We start from the raw sequence: 18,558 nt of genomic DNA on the forward strand, positions 1-18,558 counted from the left end.
AAATCTTATTTGCTAATGAGTGTAGTTTGCCAAGGTTTAGGAGTGTTAAAGTATAAATATTAAATAGTGCCAAACTCAAGTTGAAATACAGTCAAGAGTTTTTGCTGACAAAACTTGGTAGAAGCTTGTCTTAGAATTCTATGTTGCAACGTGGTACATATTACTCTGCTGCAACTCAAGTTAATTTATCTAACAATGGAAACAAGTGGTAAACTTTTCCATCTTTGCACCACACAAACATTAATAACAAAAGCAACAAACTTTAACACCAAGGATTTTACAATTAAGGTTGTTAAGACTGTTTAGAAGAGTTATTTTATTGAAACTGCTGCAATTGTATGAAATGTTTGCATGGTATAATGTTCCCGAGCCAGGGGGTGGCTGAACTTTATCTCAAATAGCTTTATCTTCTCTTCAAATCTTGGCAGGGAATAAGGGAACATCAACACCTACCTTTTATGAAATCTTGTCTTTGTCAGATACTTATAATTTTGCGTAGATTATTTATCCCTCTTTTGAGATGAGGTAGGGATGTTTTCACATACCTCACTGGCATTGATTTTCATATATCTCACTTCTTTTGTTTAGGACACTTTGCTTCACACCATCGTCTTTTAATTGACTGCATGTTCCTTCTTAAATCTGAGATTTGTAACAAATGCCATCACACAGAGGATTACAGTTGCCCATTCTTCATGGTACTTCTAAAAAAAGAATGTATTAATCATATTTGCACACCTTTCTTAAGTTCCAGGAGTCACATACAGTCTGATTGTCAGAATGCCACAAGGCCAGATTCAGTACTGGAAACAATTATGTTGCATATTTGCTCCATTTTGTCCAATAAAATTCTGCATGATTTTCTATAAGACGGACCTTTGAGGGAATGCAGCCATCTCATCATGGCGGAATTTACTGTACTGCCTTTTAAAACTTCATGCAAGCTTCCTTATGTCCCATACCAGGAGAAAGGCAGGATATAAAATAATATATAACATTATATATAATGAGTTACAAACATCTGACTTACAAATGACTCATAGGTAAGAAAAAGGAATGAGACAACAGGAAGTGAGAGAAATCTGCCCCTCAGAAGATAAATCCACTCCTGGAAGAGTTATCGTGGAGAAAAAGTGTCTCACTGAAGCTTTGTCCCCAAATTTTGTTTCCACAGCAAGCAATTAGATTCAAAATCTAATAATTACAGGGTCAGAAAATGAGATGAAATCTTCTGAACACTGGCACAGACAGCAAAATAAACATTACAGGGACATTAACCCTTCCCTATGCCATCCAAAGTGTGTGTGTGTGTGTGTGTGTTTATAGATAGATAGATAGATAGATAGATAGATAGATAGATAGATAGATAGATAGATAGATTATATATAGGCTGGAGTTGCACTTAAAAATGTACCTGTTCTGATTTACATACAAATTCAACATAAGAAGAAACCCACAGAACCCATCTTGTTTGTAACTTGACAACTGCCTGTAAAACATTTAAACTGAGAAAAGTGTGTACAGTCCTGAGTTATGAACTCTAAATCTCCATATTATTCAGCCAATCATTCAGATTGCCACAATATAGGCCATGACAGTTGCTTTTACAGTGCTGTGTATATGTCTGCGGATGTAGTGGAGGGACTATGGAAGAATTAATCTATAAAGAGTTCCTGACTTAAACCACTTAAATGCATCCTCAGTGAACTACAGCCATTTTGTGCAATAATGCTTCTTCTGGCAGGTTCTCAGTGATAGACCTTTATTAGCTTACTGATAACTGGTCAATGAAAAAACAGCTACTTAACAGCAACTTTAGACTATATAAAAAGATAAGAACCAACCCCTTTGGTTATCTTATATGCTAGCTCTGTTCCCATATAGTAACACCCATAACTACAGGTTATTATTTACTTGGTCAACTTCCAATATGGTACATGCTTTCAGTTGTCAGCAATTTCCTTCCCATTGCTTATTCCATAAGACAAACAGGACTATAATGCTGCCACATAAATGAATAAGTGAACACTGGTCACACATCAGAAATATACATATTAGGATACTTTTGTTATTATATCCCTTCTTAAACAAAAAAAAATCAAATAAAGGTTTCAAGATAAATTTCTAAACAACAGATCATCAAGATATTGAACTCTTTATCTCCTGTAGCAGTACTTAATAAAAAGGAAACTACATTAATTGCACTATTAATCACTTATTGTATTGTCTGCATTTCAGATTCCAGTGAAATTTCATCCAATATGAATGATTAAATTTTCAAATCTGAGTTTAACATTTTGTAAAGCTGACTTTCACCATGAAGCATATGCCATGGTACATTTGTTTATCATTAAGGTATCACAAGAATCTTTGCTATTTTGCTGCTGTGGACATACATTACTGGCATTTTTGGTAGTTCTCCTGGTGGTACTGCACAGCATCCCAATTTTTCAGTGAAGTGGCTACCACAGAAAAAAATGTTTAGTGCTTATTATATGCTACTACATATATTGCACTGTCAGCCCCATCCCAGCTTTGTACTTATGATGTTAAAGTCATACGTCAAGCCACTTGTTTTCATTGTCTGCTCAATAGGTTGTTATCTTGACTCTGGCCTACCTGTGACCTTACTCTCTGCTTGCTCTCAACTTCCTTGCCTTTTGCTTCAGCACTGAGCACCAGTCACTGTAAAGCAACAACAAAAAGAACACACTACATTGCTGTTGTTGTCTTTCAGACAGGAATACTACACTTCCAGGGAAAACTCTGCATCCATTTGCAGGTTAGAAAACCAACTGGAATGCTTTCAGATGTTTATATTCCATCTCCAGCACTGGATTCTGCTTGTGAGCAGCTCAGGAGCATAGATTTGCACTCTGGAAATGGAAATGGGCATGAAGTGACTTGCAACACCTGCTCCAACCCTGCACAGAAGCTAGCAGGTTCACCTTATATATACAAGTGGTCTTTTTGCTCTTCTCAAACCTGTAAAATGAGAAATCCAATGGACAACTATGGCTTTTTTATGTTAAAGTGGACATCTATCTGTTGTAAAACTGACCTTACACCAGAACTAGTATATCATCACTGTGTTTTTGTACTTTTACAATGGTTGACCATATTTCAAATCTGTTGATCGCATCTCATTCTACAATGCAGCCTGAGCCCTGCCATGTGCACAGTGGAGGACCTTCTTATAGCACCATCAGGGGCACTCCAAGTGGGCAGCTACTGGTCAAAGGACATTTAGTATAATGCCAAGTTTAAAAAATGTTGTGTTTTTTAAATACATTACAACTGTACCCTCGGTTGCTTCTGATATGATAAATAAATACATCTCATTCTGAATCTACATGGAATTACCAAATTTTATTAAAATGAATTTCCAAGTGGTCCTTGTAAAGTGTGGTTGTTGAAGTCAGAGCAAAATCACTGCAATCCCCCACCTCCAGCTTTGATCAGTAGTTTAATCAACTCCTGATAACATTTGCTGAATTGTTTGGGGTTTTGTTCATTTGGTTCATGTGATTTAAATTATATTATTTGGGTGTAAGAGGAATGATGTCTAAATTATTGTGATCTTTTCTTAAGTGTTGCTTTTTTCTGTTTCTTACACTAGAAATGCAGTGGTTGACCCTCCTTTCTTCAACTCTGGCAAGATTTTCTGGGGCTCCTTCCACACTCCCATTTTATCCAGATTATCAAAGCAGATAATTCAGATTATCAGATTTGAACTGAATTATATGAGTCTACACTACCATATAATCCAGTTCAAAGCAGATAATCTGGTTTTTATATCGCAGTGTAGAAGGTGCCTGAATGTTTGATTCGAACCCTTTCTCTCAGTTATGTGATAGCATGGCTGTGGGGGCACATTGATGGGTAGGAATCATTAATTTAGATTTCAAGAAAGAGTTATTTTACTCGCTATCTTTTTCATGGGCAGGCAGAGAGAAGTATTGCAAACAAGCTATATCCTCATTAGATAGTATTTTATGGTTGTCAGCTGTCTGTTGCCAAAGTACCACAATAAAGCTAAATTTTTGTGACATCTTGCCCAGTCAAGGTATAGAAAAAAAAACCTGCAGTGGAACACACTGTATGACAGTCTACACTGGTTTACATTAGCTTATCCAATCACTTTTCCCCCATGTGCTTCATGAAATTTGTTAAATTAATTCAGCTGCAATTAACAGATTTATGGGAAAGTACCCTGTTATCCTTTAATTGAAGAGCATAAAAACTACAGAACTGAGTCTGCTGGTTCTATTTGTGTAATAGGCAATCTATCTACGACAAGGTTTGATCGATGGAGTCGTATGATGCCCTTGCCTTGTTTTATATAGGCTGTCAGCTCTTAACTGGGACTGAAGTATCTGGGTAACAAAAATTGATATAATGACTTAATGCGCCTTATTCTCTTTGAGCTACATCAGTTTAGAGCACTTCTGAGAGAAAAATGTCTGGAAAATATCAGGGAGTCATTTATCAACCTGTTTTCATTAGCATACTGCCTAGGACTGGAAAGGATTTCAATTTTTTTAAAAAAGCAGGATGGTACAATTTATTTCAGGTCTCATATTTCTTGGATGAAAGGAGACTTCTAATAAAAGGAAATATGGAAAGATGCTTTTCTTGCTGTTCTTACTAAATAAAACCCGGGGAGAAATATCACTTTGAATTCATTATTAATAATGCAGCAGGCATATTGGTATTAAGTATAATTTAGTAAAATAAATGTACTATTGGATTATTTGCTTTGTTGTTCTTTTTAGCACCTGAGGTTTGAAAAAGATGTCTGCATGAGATCTATGAGCCCAAGGAAGGCTGTTCGGAGTTCAAAGGGCTTATTTAAATTACAGTGTAATCACTCTAATAATAAAAGTTGTTCAACTGTTTCTTGGCTGAAGAAGGCGAACCGAAACGTATGCAAACGTTTTGATCCAGTGGGGTTGAAAAATGGACTCCCTGTTTAGGACTTTTGGTCCTGCCTCCAACAGGATGCTACCTTCACAAAGAGATAATAATAACCAAAAGGCAGTTGTGTGTGTGCAGGTCCTTTTCTTTGTGCATGAAATTTTTATGCATTAGTCAGACTGCATACAGTGCACCTAATGTATAAAATAAATTGGTGAATAAATCAGGTTATGAGACGCATGTAACAAGCTTGGCTTTCACCCACTGGAGTCTCATCTGAGCATGGGAAAACATTCACTCTAAAAACAACAACAGTAACAAAAAAATATATGTCTCTTTCTGGGCAGTTGTGGAAATCCCATTTTATATCTGACAATGTCTGTACCATTACAACACACAAACATGATCCATATTAGAAAAAGGGGATATGAAGAAGTAATATACAGTGGGGAAAAATATTTAGTCAGGTACAAATTCTCCCACTTTAGTCAGGTACAAGTTCTCCCACTTAAAAAGACGAGAGATGTCTGTAATTGACACCATAGGTAGACCTCATCTATGAGAGACAACCTGAGAAAACACATCCAGAAAATCACATTGTCTGATTTTTAATGAATTTATTTGCAAATTATGGTGGAAACTAAGTATTTGATCCATAATAAAATTTCATCTCAATACTTTGTTATATAGCCTTTACTGGCAATGACAGAGGTCCAACGTTTTCTGTAAGTGCTCACAAGGTTGGCACACACTGTTGCTGGTATGTTGGCCCATTCCTCCATGCAGATCTCCTCAAGAGCAGTAATGTTTTGGGGCTGTCGCTTGGCATCACAGACTTTCACAGACCCTTCAAAGGTTTTCTACAGGGTTGAGATCTGGAGACTGGCTAGGCCACTCCAGGGCCTTGAAATGCTTCTTACGGCATGCTTGGGATCATTGTCATGCTGAAAGACCCAGCCAAGTTTAATCTTCAGTGCCCTTGCTGACTGAAGGAGGTTTGCACTCAAAATCTCACGCTACATGGCCCCATTCATTCTTTCATGTATACGGATCAGTCGCCCTGGTCCTTTTGCAGAGAAATAACCCCAAAGCATGATGTTGCCACCCCATGCTTCCACAGTAGGTATGGTGTTCTTTGGATACAACTCAGCATTATTTCTCCTCCAAACACAACGAGTTGTATTTCTGCCAAACAGTTCTACTTTGGTTTCATCTGACCACATGACATTCTCCCAATACTCTCTGGATCATCCAAATGCTCTCTAGCAAACTTCAGTTGAGGTTGTGGAAAGGTGTCTTTTATACTGATAAGAAGTTCATATAGGTGCCATTACTACAGGTAATGAGTGAAGGACAGAAGAGCCTCTTCAAGAGGAAGTGACAGGTCTGTGAGACCCAGAAATCTTGCTTGATGGTAGGTGACTAAATATTTGTTTTCCACCATAATTTGCAAATTAATTAGTTAAAAATCAAACAATGTGATTTTCTGGATGTGTTTTCATGTTGACTCTCATAGTTGAGGTCTACCTATGATGTCAATTACAGGCCTCTCTCATCTTTTTAAATGGGAGAACTTGTACAATTGGTATCTGACTAAATACTCCCTCCCCCCCCCCCCACTGTATATGTTTGTGTGCGTGCGAATGTGTATATATATAAATTTATATCTAGGTCTTCTAATTATGTCAATGCATTGGAATGTTGATCAATTGAGAGATATGTGATTGATAACATGATAAAAGCAATTGCTTCAAGACAGGCATTGATCAGCATGTAGATTCCCAGACATAATAGGAAGTTATTACCAATATCAGACACTGTCTAGTTGATAATTTGTCTTCCCCTCTTGCCATCGGTGCCGTAAAAACCTAATGGCACCAATATATTGAGCATGTCCTTATTCCATTTCCACTGAAAACAAACTGTGGTTGATAGTGAATACCAGTGAATGAATATGCATAATATATTGTTTGATGCTAAGCATGGTTTAGTAATGTAGGTTGGAATAAAATGTAATGTATTAGACATTTCGATCCTATAGGCAAATAGGTAGAGAAGAAGTAAAACACATTTAAACACATGAACTATTTTAAACATTGTCCTCTTCCAAATCTTTCCAGGGTTCTTTTTCTGCTAGATTGATTTGGTTGCCTTTTTTCTAGAGTTAGAATGATACAAGAGCAAATAATAATAATATTCAAAAATTGGGGCAGAGCTACTTTGAGTAAAAGTTGGAATTTTTGGTATGTTATGAGGAAAGTATACCTGGTATACACATTATAAAGATTTGGAAATTTGAGAGTAAATTTGAACTTAAAGTGTAAATGTTAGACTTTGTGGTCACCTGCAAAATTGATGGACAGTAGATTGAAGGAAATTATTCCTTCTCAGAATGCATAATTAACTTCCAGAGCTTGCTGCCTCTGATGGCTTTAAAGAAGGATGAGAGAAGTCATAGACATGACAATTTCTGTCAGTAGCAATTAATCATGGCAGCTAAATTGAACCCCTGTGCTCAGAATACCCCTGAATACCTGGTACTGTGGATAAACAAGTACAGAGTGGCTATTTATGCTGTATTTATACACTTCAAGAAGTATTTCATGCACTCTTGGAAAGCGAAGGAGCACATAGACCACTGATCTAATCCAGCTGGATCCTTAAGTTAGTTTCTTAAATCAGCAGCAAAACAAACATCACCAAATGTTTTCTTGGTCCTTGTAGTTTTTTTTAATGTTATAAGAACAAAAGAAATTATAAGTTCCTCTTTTTGATTCAGCAAGGAAGGCAAAGCATACAATTATTATTTTTTATTTTTGTGATTTATTTATGGTGTTCCAATCAGTATGTTAGCCACTGTGTTGGCCCTAGCTACTGCATCTGACTAGATTTCAAGGTCAGCCCTTTGTAGAGTGTAATGGTAGTAATTTAATCTGTATGGTATGAGTGCTTAAAATATTATGAAAATTATTTGAATGTTATAAGAACAAAATAAATTATAACTTGAGGTCCTATATTTGATTCAGCAAGGAAGACAAAGCATACAATTCTTTTGTAAGAACTTTTATAGTTGAAAATACAGGTTGGACAGATTAACACATGGTTTAACTATCACACTCTGAGACAATCTGACCTACCTGTTTCTCAGTAATAGGTAATACCCAGTAATGTTTCCTCTCGCTATTTATGTTTTTTATTATCACTATTACAAATCATAGGGACACAAGCTTAAGATACAAGGGGTTACTTTCAACATGTCCAAAGAACTGCAGTGGAACTCCCCAGCTCCTTGGAATCCTAGTTCACTCTTTGCCAGATCACAAACTACATTTTAAGGTCCCCTTGGTTTCAAAAGCCGTTTGTCAAGTGGCATTGGGGAGCCATGTATGCTGATGATATTCAGTCTTGTTCTTAGCCATGACATCTCCAAGGGGTAATAGACATGAATTGTGGCGTCTGTCAAGATTTTGCTCTATAGAGGATGATGCATATATCCATCCATCAGCACTGATTGGCAGCTTTTGTTATACCAGCAATGTCAGTCAGCACTGAAAGCAACAGCCCATGGGCAGCCCGCTATACAATATTGCCAGAAATTCAGTTAATGACAAGACTTATATATTTATTTTCAGTTTCAAGCAGAAATAAGTGAGAAGTGAGTTAAAGACAGATGATCCAATCTGCTGTGCAGATTTTGTTATTCTGATTGTGGCTGTGTGCAAATCACAGTTTGTATAGGGTGACTGGAAAATATTTGATCTGTTTTAGAAAGTGGGAAACCTGATCTTTTGTTTGTTCCAAATGTAATGGTTAAACAATGCACAGAAATAGGTTATTAATATTTTATTGATTTCCCTTAAAATTATTATACCCATTTGTTCTTTAATAGTATACTGAGATTATGTGTACAACTTTTCCTTGGCTTTTAGTTCCTTCTCACACTGGTAGAGCGGACATGCAGTATGACCCCCATATACACATGGGATATGTTCCAAGATGCTCTCTGTATATCAAAATGGTGGATAATAGCAAAACCTATATTTTGACTATACTTGGACCAGAAACATACTGTGGAATAGCACTGGAGGACCTAAAGGGGTCAACAAACACTTTATTTTCTGGACTCTCTTGGTCTTTTAGTGCTATCCTGTGGTATTCTTGGGCCTGAAACATGACATAAAATTGTACAACCTCAAACACTTATGGGGGAATTTTTAGAGCATAGTAAGTGGTGCTGTGGTTATTAAATCTATGGATAAGGGGGTTGTACTGTAGTCTGGTGTCCAAGGAGAAGGAGGCAGTCCTATTACAGGCAAACAGAGGGACCTCTCCTTCACAGAAAGATTATAGCTGAGAGGAAAAGAGCAAATGGGACAGAGGAGTTTAATTCCATTCACTCAGTGCCCCTTATGCTAGCCAAATAACTTTTACAAAGCTGAACTATGTGAAGGGAACACTTCCATTTTCTTTCCCATGCTTTCTCAGTGAATGGTGGCATCAGAGTCAGTAAGTAGAGAATACAAGCGTTCTCAGAGTTGGATCCCCATCAGCTTCAGTTCTTTTTCTAGAAATGTAAAGAACAGTCCAAGCTTTCCACTCTTCAGTGAAGCCTAGGTCTCCTAGAGCAGCCTGATATTCCATGAATCTTTGTTAGTAGTTATAATTTGCAATTATAATAATGGGACCAATTTCTTTGACAAAAGCGTATACAGAAGATTCCTGTAACAGAGAAAAGAGACAGCTATGCTGCTAACTCCAGATGAAAGTTGAGTCTTTCACTTGGCAAGATTTGTTCAGAGGTGGTTCATCTTTGTCTTCCTCTGAGACTGACAGTGTGTAACTTAGTGGAGTTCACCAAGTGGGTTCTGTGGCTCAAGCACGGATTCAGATCCTGATCTCCAGTATTGTGGCCCGCTCCACACTGCCCTTATATCCCAGGATCAGATCCCAGATTATCTGCTTTGAACTAGATTATATGAGTCTCCACTGCCATATAATATGGAATAAGGAGATAATCTGGGATCAGGTCCTGGGTTATAGTGCAGTGTAGAAGGGTCCTGTTAAAAAGCAGCTGCACCTACTAAGCATCTGGAGATATGCTGTGTGATGTCATTCAAACTGGCAGAAAGGAGGATAGATTGCAGCAATAATATTTTGAAATCACTAATGAAAAAAATTACAGTTGTAATTATCACTCTTCATTTGATAAGTGTACCCACTTCCATCAAATGTTCACTAGATTTGTAGTACTACAATGATAATCCTTATCTTTGATGCCAGAATCATAACTCGACCATTGATTTTCTGTATTAATTTAAATCCCCAGGTATGTATTTTAAATATACTTAAGGAAAATGTTGTATTTTCTTCTTTTTGAGAAATTATTTAGTAGCTGTTGTTTTTGTCCTTGAAAAAAGGAATGGTCAGCTAGAGAGTAATGGTCACCTTGTTTCTAAAGGTAATGCAACACATCTTTTTTGTTTAGAAGCATAATTCCATATAATGTAAACTGATACATTGTAAATATTGTGCTCTAATATGTAAGTTTGGGCAGTGAAGTGGAAAAAAATCATGCAAACCAATAGGAAGACATGTCCTGCTACTTACCATCATTATGACAAGTTGGCAAACAACCACTGAAGTCTTTTGATTCAAAAACATTCATTTATTTATATGCTGCCTTCTTCCTGGTATGGGAATAAGGCTGAATATACAGGCCTTCTATGGAAGGACATTCCAGACAATGGGAGCTGCCTCTGAGAAGGCTCTCTCTCATGCTCTCACCAAGCGAATCAGTGATGCTGCTGTGAACAAGAGAAAGCCTTTTGTATGTCTTACAGTTGTGGCAGGGTCCTTTAGGGAAGTGTAAGCTTTCCAATAGTTGCATAAGGCTTTAACCTGGGAATATATATATTAAACTGTCTTAATCCAGATCAGCCCCCATGTGGCATTAGCCTCTGCATGGCTGACTGCAAGTCACACCAACCTAAGTAGTCAACGTAGATGTGGCCAAGGATAACCCCATGTGTATAGTTTGTGCTTGGGAATTAAACTTTCCCTCCTTTATTTGAACTCCAGATTTGTTTTATTTTAGGTGAGTACAATGAGAGAACAATCATAGTTGAGAAACATAGTTCTTTATTCTTCCTGTATCTAGTGTCAGACATGGCTGTCAATAAGTTGATTCCCGATATTAGAAGTAATTCACTAATTAACTTGTTGCATTAGTAATTTGTTGGTTTATTCTACTGATGTGATCTAGCTCAGTAGACTGCCTGATTAATTTAGAAGGCAATATTGTGCTTTAGTGAGTTAATCAATTTTAGAATTTGTAGAGTGAGTGATTCTTCTCCTGGAATATACAATAAAACAGAACAAACTAAATAGAAGAAAAATCAGGATTGGAAGAAATCCATCATATGACTCTGTTGCTAGGAAGCAAAACTCTGTAAAAGAATGGCCAGAAGATGACTGCAGAGCTGAGTTGTAGAAGTTAAGCAGGAGTTGTAGAAGAAGAAGAAAAAAGTAAATAATATAATGGAATTGAATTAAGGGGACTGATTGTTTGCTTAGCTCTCAAGCAACCATCACTCTTACAAATGACAGGCCATTTGGGTCTGCAAGGTAGAAGTCCCTACACTGAATGCACAACTGCATATTAGACTCCCTGACTGAGCTCATGAACTGGTTTTGAATTTGTTGTTGGAGTACTTCAGGACCCATTGCTCGAAATAATAGTCCAGACAGAATGGATGGCCAGGGGTTCTTACTATCAGCAGTGCTTTCCTTCTACAGCTAGAGGACCCAAATATGGTGGTGTGCATGTTGGCAGGAAGAAGTCAACATTTAAAAGACCAAAATACCACTTTTCAAATTGCCAATAATAAAACGTTAGCTGTGGCCATGAGTGAAAATTTTGTGGTCTGCCCTGAAAACGAACATTTTCAAAAACAATCTAATTATCAGAAACCTATGTAAATGGTTTTCATATTTAAGTCTCGGTAGTTGTGAGTAAATTCTCAATTACTAACATGTAATACAAATTACTCTTCAAACCTGGGTTTTTAATCATTTATACGATGCAAATCTGTTGGTGTTAAGAAAGGAAACTCTATGGTCTCACTTTTCTTTCTCCCTATCTCCAAAGATTTGACTTCTTGGTTTAACAGCAAACCAAAGTTTGATCTGTTTTAGTGGAATGAGAAATGGAGACTTGGTATGTAGTTTTTCAGGTTTGGGAACCCAGGATTCAAATTCTCGCCCAGTCACAAAAATCCATCGGGTCACCTTGTTCATCAGAGGAAGGCATTGGCAAATGACTTTGAACAAATCTTGCTGAGAAGACTATAACAGGTTCACCTTAGTGTCACCATATGTCAACTTGACTGCATATAGCAAAAGCAGCAAGAAACTACAATTAATGCAAAACATTGTAAACATATTAACCAGCATTGCAAGCCAGTTTGAACATGAGTTTCATTTTTACCTGTAGTGCATATAAGGTGTTGGAGGAACCCTTCAGACTGCAGGGTGACTCTAGCAGTCCCATTTACTGTGGATAGTTAACCTTAATTTACTCAACAGTCAGCTTTTTAAGAGCAGTGTTGGGTGAGTACATTTGAAAACAGAGGTCTGTTAGAGATGTACAATATCCAAACCGGCCACTGCCAGCATATTTTCCATTTTTAAAATAGTCCATTTGGTATCTGACATGGAAGCTTACTTAATTAAAGGGGGTTACCAAGTAAAAGTGTTCTCTGTTTCAAACAGTAAAAATATGACGGGTAGTACCCAAGTTACAAACATTTGACTTACAAATGACTCATAGTTAAGAATGGGGGTGAAACAACAGGAAATGAGAAAAATCTACTCCTAGGAAGGAAAATTCACTTCTGAAAGAGTTATCATGGGGAATAGTTTCTCAACTGCTGCTTTATCACTAATTCTTGTTTCCACAACAAGCCAAATTTTTCAAAATTATCACAGGGACAGAAAGTGTAATGCAATCTTCTAAATAGGGACACAGACAGAAAAACAAACACCACAGGGGTGTCAAACTGTCCCTTTGCTATCTCTCTCTCTCTCTCTCTGTATTAAAAAAAGGGGGGGGGTGGAATTACCCTTAAAATGTACCTGTTCTGTCTTGCATCAAATTCAACTTAAGAGCAAACCCATAGAACCTATCTTGTTCATAACTAGGGGACTGCCTGTACTTGTCCTAGTGGTAAAATTTCTTAGTCTGGCACATGAAGTCTGGGACCAGATTATATTATCTTCTTGTTCAACAAAAAAAATCAACAAAATATATTTCCCCACCTAATAAGGTATTAGATATCATCATCATTTTTATTTTTCTATTTTGAAGTCATTTGTTTCAATGAAATATTTCAGGAACTTGAGAGACAAATTAGTTCTTTATGATTCTTTATACTTAGCTTTTAAAAAAAGATCTCTTGGAGCTGTAATTCATACATAAATATAGACCTCTTTTCTGTATCACAAGGGGAAAGCAGTATAGATTTCTCTTTCCTCAATTCCCCACACAACTTGCAGTGCAGCTTCAGAGTGTTTCCCAAATATACATAATTGCTAGAGGAGACACAAGGTGCTGTAGCAGTAAAAGTGGGTTAGAAAAGCCTTGGTGTACATACTGAAGACAACGCATAGTAAGGAACACCCACTATCTCCAGTCTTCAGATGGTGATGCAGGTCCTATTTGAACTGAATATATAGAAAAATTTCTCACTAGACAGTGGTTTCAGTGTCTAAACATCTGGAGGGATCCAAGGCTAGTGATAGCATTGAAGTAGCCAATAGCAGAATCACATCAGTATCTGTCTTTAATATTTTTCCCTAAGATTATACCTTACTTCTGAACTCTTTCTTGGAGGAAATATGCACACTCATGTGAGAGTATAAACTCATCATTATGCTTTCATGACAGATAAGCTTTCTCTGTTCAAGTGTAAACTCATTTTTCTTTCGATGACCTTTAAATACTATTGTGCTATTGTATGGGATTTAAATCAATAACTGTGTCAAAGCAAAATATACTGCAGCTTTTTTCACCTTTATCATTTAAACAGTTCTGTAAACTGTCAAAGATTTTAGTGTGCTGTCTTTAAGAGGGGGAAATGTATGTGTTTGTGTGGGTGAGGTTCTCTGAAATTTGCATCAACAAAAACAAAAAGATGCATTTCTATTTCTTATTTTCATTTTTATTTCTTTATCATGCAGAATGTTTAAGTGCCAGGCAAACAGCCTTTGCCACTATAATTAGTAGCTTAATATCATCTTCTGCATTTGCACTGGAAAACAACAGTGTGTCCCAGGTGTGAGAAGGTTAAAATGAAAAGTACCCAGTAGTTATGAAGCTGCAATAATGAGTTTCCTTCTACTTACCATGGATTTGCGTGATATACAACTTGCAATTAAGCATGGCTTGGTGATTCAGTGATTAATGTATATGCGGCTCCTAAAGGAGCAGCACAGCCCTCCCGTCACATCCTTCTTGATGTTTACAGCTGGGTACCTATTAACAGGAAGATGGAAAGGGCCATTTACAATTCAGTAACCTTTATGACAGTGAACTCTTTAATCAGCATTTTATTTCCTTTGTAACACTTTAGTCATCTACAAATGTCAGAATAAAATAGGGCCATGAAATATTTAGGATCGGCATGTAGAAATTGACTTTCCTGATTTAAGCTGCTGTGTCTTTTCATTTTGTTGTTTTGGGAGCCCTTATGTTTTATTGAAAGACAGTTTATAACTAAATGCTCCCCATAGTGACTTGGCATTAGTGTGGGTGGGATTACTGAAAGCCAAGTTCTCCTTCTGTAATATGTTGACTCTTCCTGCATTTGGCAATACATTATTTAAATAAAATCGTTAGCTGAGGGCTTGCATTACACTCATAGCAGAGGGCATTTTGTACTTGCAGAGTTGACTTATGGAATGTATGACCCAAAATCAATACGTTACATGCTAACTGTAAATTGCTAGTGTCATGTTTTTACAGTTTTTATCTTTCTTGTCTCTAAAGAAATAAAAAATTAAAATGTATAGGGTTTTAAAAGTGGGATGCAGGTCTATAACACACATAATAATATTGACATTGTATAACAAAAATTTACAATATCCTATCCTTTTTCTTTGTTAAAGAGATTCTGAAGATAGAATTCCAGACTGTTCCTACAGACTATAGAGTGATAATGTATGTTGAATGCTCCCCCAAGACAAAAAAATCTTCTATATTGTAAGTGAGAACAAGAGTCCAGCGTATGAAAAACCGGGCCAAATTCGTTCCCTTTCGCTGGCTTCCCACTACAAGGCAGTGATACCAACTTCTCCCAAGAAAATTCCCTGTGAGAGCTATGTGCCTTGTGACCTTATATGTGCTAGTATAACCCTCATATGTGCTATTAGACTGTAAAAAAAGTAGTCCAAGGTTTTGATGATGAAGATGTCTAACACATAAAAAATGAAAGATGCTTATAAAAAACTAAACATAAAACATAAAGATTAGGTGAAACCATAAGATGCTGCAGCCCCTGAGAAGAACCAACGAAGAAGAAGCATCCTTTCTCCATGCCAAGATCTTGCATGCCAACAATAACTCACTAGTGCAGTTAGCAAAATGTGATGCAGAAACTAGGTTCCAAGCCAAAAATCTGTCCCCTGTAAGGACCCTTTTTTGTGAGGGGGATGGAGTGCTACCAACCCATACCAATTGAGTTCTCCCATTCATTTTCATTGAACTTTCAAAATTAGGTGGGTGGGCTGCTTGTTGACTGAATTCTTAAAATGTATTTCAGCTTGACTCTAAGCTGAAATACATTTTAATAATTCAGCCAACAAGCAGCCCACCCACCCAGTTTGAAAGTTCAATGAGAATGAATCGGAGAACTCAACTGGCATGGGTTAGTAGCAAGAGCAGTTACTGTGAGCTGTTTTCATACCCATTAATCTTTTTCTGTCCGCTGAATGCAATTTATAAGACTTTTCTTAGAGGACATATACCAGTATATGCAAGTGTATGTGTTAATATCAGATTGCAGTCTGTTCATAAACACATGCATTTTATATTGGGGATATGTCTTTATTCGTTTTTATTACCTGCCATTGCAATATATAGCCAAAACTGTCTGTTGAATCTCATAAAATGGTAGCTTCTGCATTTCCTCTGAGAGGTGGCTAACAGACGGTAGGAGAGGATAAAGGTCTCCCAGACCTTTGCTTTCGTGCCCCTGCTTCTTAAAGGCATCTGTTTGGACACTGAAGGGGGAAAGATTGCTGGACTAGAGATGGATCTTTACTATTATCTGGCATGCCTGCTCATCAGTTCTCAACAATTTAAAAATCTTAGGTGTCTGTTTGTAACATGATGTCTCCCTTAAGATAACAACAAAAGTTAATATGCATGTTTGAGGTGCAGTTTTATGCTTTAGATTTAAATTCCAGTTCAACACCCACTTTTACAAGGAGGAGGAAATCTGCTAAACACATTACAGTGCAAGATCTTCACAGAATATTGAGATTCTAGAATTAGTATGGTCTTGAAATATATTCTTATAATGTTGAGACTTTAGAATAAAAATTGCTGCCCATATTCAGAACACCTTTTAAAAAATGAGAAATCCAAGTTGGATTACTCTAATTTTTTTCCAGAAGAGGAGGGAGAGTGACATCTTTGAAAATCTAGAGCTTGCAGGTGGCATGGGCGCTTATTAATACAGGTGTGATTTGCTTTCTTCAACTTGCCAACAGATTTGTAGGGGCAACTCGGGAAAGACGTTTTGCTCCAATGTTTAAGGAATTAATCTGAAAACAAATGAACTGGTCCACTTGCAAAGAAGGGATGATACATATTGTATGTTTTTTTAAAAAGAGTCTGTGACTTTCTGTTCCTCTCTATCTTGTTTAGGTAGGTATAGAATATGTGTGTGTATGGATGACTAATCAGCAGCCACCACTTACACAAATCTTCTAGTAGAATGTTTTCCTTGGAGGCATGTAAATAGTAACTGCTAGAAAATCAACTGTGAGCTATAGACATTCCCATTAACAAGGGTGTTGTCCTCATGGGTATACAGACAGTTATCAAACTACAAATATCAGACTTACAAACAACTCATAGTTAAGAATTGGGATGAGGCAACATTAAGTGAGCGAAATCTCCCCCTCAGAAGGGAAATTCACTCCTGAAAGAGCTATCATGAGGAAAAGGTGTCTCCACTGAAGCTTTCTTACCAATCCTTATTTCTACAACAAGCCACATTTTTCAAAACCTGCTTATCACAGGGACAGAAAGCGGGTGAAATCTTCTGAACAGGGGCACAAACCTGCATAACAAACACCACAGTAGTGTTAACCCTTTCCTATATTATACAAAGTATGCATATATAATATAGCTGAAGTTACTTGAAAGTGTACTGTTTTGACTTACAAACAAATTCAACTTAAGAACAAATTAACAGAACCGATCTTGTGCTTAACATGGGGACTGCCTGTATACACGATAGCAATGTATATTTGAAGGTTTTTTTGTTCTCTGAAGGGGAGCGACTTGTGGAGTTGGCGGGGTTAGGAATCGACTGCCACTGTTTGCCATTTAAGGAATATGCAAGTTGTAACTGTCCCTTCCCTACTTGAAACCAATGTGTTTATTTCACAGTCGTGTTTAAATTTGCTGAATTAAATTGGCTCAGTGAACTAGCTAACAGTGGTCATGGGTACAATAAGACTGAAGCTCTCCCTTTTGAGGTTCGAACAGCACCTCTCCCCTCATAGTGTTTTTAATGGTGTTCAAGAAAATTCAAAATACATTATCACTGTAGACCTGACTTGGTGGACACCATGCACTCCTAAATACTGTTTGTACTAAAAATTATACACCACTGTCAAGTTAACACTTTACCCATAAAAACAAAATATTGCTTACTGGAACAAGCATTAAGTCCTGGTTGTTTTGTATTTTGTCTAGCCTTACAAAGAAGATTTATATCATTAAGGAGATTTGTTTTCTTGTGCTCTGGATAATTCCATGGCCTTTTATTGTGGAAATCATCCTGAAACTTCTCATCCAGTAGATGAGCCTAAATATTTCAATATTACATTTGAGGGATGGTGATTTTGAAAAAGTTTGATGGATTTTTAGGATTGTAAAAGTATTTTGAAAGGCGGTTTCCTCAGACATAATCTTGAGACTCGGGGAAAATGTTTGTGGTTTCTCTTTGTAGAGTTTCATTTATGTGAGATGAAAGGTGGAGTATTCTTAAATGTTGTGGAAATGTAATCACAAAAGTGCTGGGAAGATGTTTTTCTGTTTTGAGATACACTTTGTGTAGAACTTGACTGCTTGCCGAGAAATACAGAAAATCTTTTCTGATTTTGGAATTGTATTTGTTATTTTCATCTGGTGACACCCATACATGCATACCTCTTGATCCATTCCCACATTTTGTCCAGAATGTGGGATGTTGTAATTATAGTCAGGACCACAAGCACATTAAACCTGAATGTAGCAAGAAGAAGGAATTAGTTGAAAAAGTCCCAGCCTGCCCAGATATATATCTGTCTTTATTACGCATTATGTTACTTTTCTTTTAGGCAGAACTGACCACACATTTTTCTTCAAAA

The 18,558-nt window shown here is 36.9% G+C and overlaps 1 protein-coding gene across 1 annotated transcript in view; it reads left to right on the plus strand.

Moving 5' to 3' along the window:
• The window catches only part of LRMDA (leucine rich melanocyte differentiation associated), an 886,320-nt gene that overhangs the window by 155,700 nt on the left and 712,062 nt on the right, over nt 1-18,558 (plus strand). The window lies entirely within an intron of this gene.

This window comes from Anolis sagrei, chromosome 3 (assembly GCF_037176765.1).
Source record: "Anolis sagrei isolate rAnoSag1 chromosome 3, rAnoSag1.mat, whole genome shotgun sequence".
Classification (NCBI taxonomy): Eukaryota; Metazoa; Chordata; class Lepidosauria; order Squamata; family Dactyloidae; genus Anolis; species Anolis sagrei.